The sequence below is a fragment of the Panicum virgatum genome, chromosome 2N (assembly GCF_016808335.1).
Source record: "Panicum virgatum strain AP13 chromosome 2N, P.virgatum_v5, whole genome shotgun sequence".
Taxonomy (NCBI): Eukaryota; Viridiplantae; Streptophyta; class Magnoliopsida; order Poales; family Poaceae; genus Panicum; species Panicum virgatum.
Genome location: NC_053146.1, coordinates 14,687,793 through 14,692,295, shown reverse-complemented (window position 1 = coordinate 14,692,295; position 4,503 = coordinate 14,687,793). Strand labels below are relative to the sequence as shown.

Below are 4,503 nucleotides of genomic sequence, written 5' to 3'. Positions count from 1 at the left end.
GCGGCGGAGGGCGAGGACTTGGTCCCGTAAGCGCCCGTAGGAGGAGGACGTAAGGTCGAGGAGGACGGAGACCAGGGCCTTGATGTTCTGGACACCGGCGGCCTGAAGGTGGAGCTGGGCGACCATGGGATCGGTCGGGTCGAGCCAGGTTCCAGAACCCGAGGCGGAGCCCGGTGGGAAGAAGAGGCGGCGTGCTCGGCGAATGGCACGACGGGATGCTGGCCGGAGGAGAGGAGGAGGTAGTGCTGCCGCGAAGCGTTCGCGCTCCCAAGCGAGGGCAGCCGCGTGGACCCACTCCTGAGCCGGCGTAGCCTCGGACTTGGCGGCGAGGAGGGCCGCGGCGAGAGCAACGTCGGCCGTAGCAGCTCCTGCGACAATCTGCTTCCCGCGGAAGGCAGTGGCGGAGAATGGCGCGTCCGCGGGGGACATGCCGAGCCCAGTCCAGGGAGGAGGGGTAGCGGCGGTAGCTGCATCTTGAAACCGCACATAATAAATATTATGAATGAATCACCTTACAATAACATACGAGACTGCTTTCGATTTTTTTGAACAACAAGTCGAACCTAATGAACAATTCCATTCAAAGGAATGTTCTAGAGGGGGGGGGGCGCTTTTCCACTATATTCGCGATATTGAACAAAATGGAAGAAATTCTTCACGATTTCTAGAGTTTCGGGATTACTTCACTGTTCAACATTTCCAGTTCAACATTCCAACATTTTGTTCTTCCAATTTCAACATTTCGTCTACACAATTTCAACATTTAATCGTCAAATGTTGAATCTATTTAATAAAAATGTTGAATTAATCGTACCAAAATATTGAACATAATTGCATAATTTTACACAGAATAATTGGGTCAAATGGGCTTTAAAGATAGATTGCTTATCTATCTTCCACAAGATAGATAGGAAGCCCACCGGCCGACTGGCCTGTCGGCCATTAACCCCGCCCGATTCACCTCGCCCGGCCATTCACTGCCGCTTGCCGTCATTTTTTTGACCGCCCCTTCGCTGCGCTGCCTGGCGACCGCTGACCTCCGCCGCGCATCCACCGCCGGGCCGCCCCTCGCCGCGCCGGGCTCCCCGCGCCGGCTCTACCGCCTCAGGACAGGGGCTGCGCGGTGCCGAGGCTCCGGCCGCCCAGACCTCAGCAGCGCTGGATCTAGGCGCGGCGCCGCCGCGACAGCCCAGGCGCGGACTGGGCCGTTGTGGCCTCGCGGACGCGGCGCTAGTAAGGTGAGCTGCTTAGTCTTTTTCAATAGCATTTAGTTATATTAATAGCATGTAGTCTTTTTTATATTGAATTTAGTGATTGTTAAGTGTAGTTCTGTTATAGATTAGTGATAGAAGGATTTTAGACGGCGCTGATTGATTATACTAATGACAAACTACATAATATTGTACTATATAATACTAGTATTGGTAAGTAGATAATTTATGAACATTTGAGAAAAATATTGTACAATATAATCTTGCGACATTAGTACGGGTGCATGGCTAATTTCATATCGTGTCATTCAATAGCAGGCATGGATTCACAACTAGTACATATCAGAGTTCATCATAGCAATGGATTAATCGTTTATTGTGACTCTGGGGTAGATTTAAGTCAGTTTCAGTATGTTAATACAATTGTGAACAATCCGTTACACATGCAACATGCGGATTTATTAGGTTGGATGCATAATTTTCTGCAGCTGGATCCAAAGCAGTGGAGGATCAAAGTTAGTGGTGTAGTTCCAAGGCAGCGTGAGCATGGTTGGCGCTGTGAACTATATGAGATGAGGAACTCGAAATGTTGGCGTGGATTTGTCCACATGGCTATGAACAAAATGAAATTCCCTCTTGTTGTGCTTGTTTAGCAAAAACTGGCAAATGTAACTCATGGGGAGAGTAGCACGAGCCATATCGTTCAAGTAGCAGAGGTTGTGGCTGAAACTGATTGGCCCCATGAAAATGCAACTGCAGGGGAGCAGGTTGCGCAGCCTGCGGTCCACGTTACCACCGAGCCTCCTGCTGCCTTCCACGTTCTTGTAAGTGATTTTTCTTTACGTTATGGGAACCAATGGTTATGTGCTTAATTGAACGAATTATTGATACCATCATACGCTCAATTTTGCAGACCGATACTTGCAGCGATGTCGGCGCAGAGTTGCTGTCCTTCGCGGGCCGTCTTGAGGCGAACCCGCCGCGTGTGGCCAGGATGGAGTTAGCGAGTGGCCTACGACGCCTCGCACAGCGCTGCATTGAGGGACATAGGCGTGCGACGTGCAGAGGGATGCCAGAGGTGGCTATTCCCGAGCACAGGTCGACTCTAGTGCGCGGCACCCGCATGACTTCACCGGCACGTGCTCCGTGCTCCTGGTCCGTCGACCGCTTGTGCGCCGTCCACCGCAGCAGGACATTCAGCCGTCGACTCCATGGGGGCCGCTACGCCTACCAGGTCAGCAAGTATGGACTAACCTTGCTCCTATAGTAAGTTGTATTTAATTAATCTATGTCTTATTTATATTTATTATTTTCGCAGCGGTCGAGACAACTTCAGACAGCCTAGACAGTTTCGACGTGCCGGATCAAGACATCTGGCCTCGGGAGGACCTACTCGACGCCTAGCAGATACCTGGAGCCCCCACGCCGACACAGCTGACCCAGGACGACCCAGCCGAGTCCACTCCACTTCACCCCCGCCACGTACTCACCATGCAGCGAACCGTTTCATGTTTCCTTCTGATCAGCTTATCAAAAAGAGGGCGAAGAAGTAGGTTTAGGACATTGCAGGTTCACTCTATATTATGTTGTAGTTGTCTTATTTTCCTTCTCAATCATTGTGTATGATGATTGTGTATCCCACGCCGTGACATTCCTGAATGACATGTCAGGTTGCATCGGATTCTTCTGCACCCCCACTCATTCACTGTATGTGCATGTGCTTGTTGGCATTTCTTAGCGTCGCCACTAGGAGGGGTTAGTTCCTACCAACGCCGCCAGAAATGCTGGTGTTGGTATGTCTTAACATTTATAGAAAGATCCGCAAGCGCACGGATATACCGTTGTAGCATTTCACCCGGAAGTATTCAGGGTATCGTTATTTATATTTTCCCAAGGGATGGCTAGGTTGTGTAAAGTTTATTTACTAATTTCATAACCATGACACGTATGAAGTAAGATGAAGACCACTGACTATACAGGGGTAAGTGATAAATAATGGATAATCAGGGATAATGTGACACACACAAAACAGTCAACTCTCATGAATAAAGAATAAACAAGCAATCCTAAGGTTAGTGGGAGCATAGGCACAGATCCTAGTATACTATTCATGTTAGCAGATAAGTTATGTTAGCCACATGCTTAGAACTACAGGTGCCGGGAAATTAGGAACATCGGGGAGAATGACCCGCACTAGAGAACATCCAGTCCCGTTTCATCTTTGCATGAACTCCTACACGATACTCAAACGTCGGGGAGTACGCTAACCGAAAAGCAGCTTCCCGGCGGACAGACGGGGCTGTCACCACCTGCGGTCTACCCCAGTCACACCGTGGAGCACCGTCATATCCGAAGGATCCCGCATACCCAGGCACCATGCCTGCGTATGAAGTCACTACCCTAGCACCCCGGGTCCCCCACCCTTCGGATGGACAGGTAAGATGCTAAGGCAAGCCCGAAAGCACAACGAACCGATATCCTTACCCAGATCATCTGGTCTAAGCAAGCAACTAGAATAACTTGATAAAGCACTGATCAAGGCTAAGCAAGCTACGAACATAGAAAGATAACCAAGAACAAACTTGATATGAATAGCATAAAAAAAGTCGGAATACAAAGCCATACCAGAGGCCGAGGATTGCTCGCCGACCCCGAAGACGACTGGATTCGCTAAGGAGATGAAGTACTATCCTAACTCCACTACCCTAAGGGGTACAAGTCACAAATGAGAGTGAGAGAGAGGCCTTCAAGTGGTGTGTGTGGTGAGAGTGGTGGGAGGCCCCTTATATAGTGCTTGAGGTCGGTTCCCGCCAATTCTATACATAGAAACCTGCCTAACCGACCTCTAGAGGATAAGATCAAGCTTCCCACCAAAACTCAGCCTGTTTGGCTGCCAGGTGGGGTCGGCCGACCCCCTGTGCCGCCTCTGGCCACCGTCCTTCTCTGGTACACTGCCTGGTGGGTCCTGATGTCAGATGGTCAGTACCGGGGCTTGGTTGGTCGGTTTGGTCTGGTTTGTGTGCCTCCTTTGCTTGTGTTACGCAGGACGCGATCGTCTGTGACTTCTGTCTGTGTATTCGTCGTGTTTTTTTTGTATTACGGACTTGTGCTCCTGAAATCATAAATCTTCGAAAACAACTGTGGAGCTAGGTTAGTGATACAAATATGCGAGTAAGAGGTATAGTTTTCCTTCTTTTATGAATATAGTTGACGGTCATATTTTGCACTTAACGACCGTCAACAATGCTCGTACGTCAATTGATTGCTCCGCGCTTTTCAGGTTGCGTGAACC

At 49.7% G+C, this 4,503-nt stretch overlaps 1 long non-coding RNA gene across 1 annotated transcript; it reads left to right on the top strand.

The window, feature by feature from the left end:
• The first annotated feature begins 1,225 nt into the window (after positions 1–1,225).
• LOC120658075 lies at positions 1,226–2,902 on the top strand. The gene is made up of 3 exons (XR_005668499.1): positions 1,226–2,035; positions 2,125–2,453; positions 2,530–2,902. It is a non-coding gene; the product is annotated as an uncharacterized LOC120658075 (long non-coding RNA).
• Positions 2,903–4,503: the final 1,601 nt, after the last annotated feature.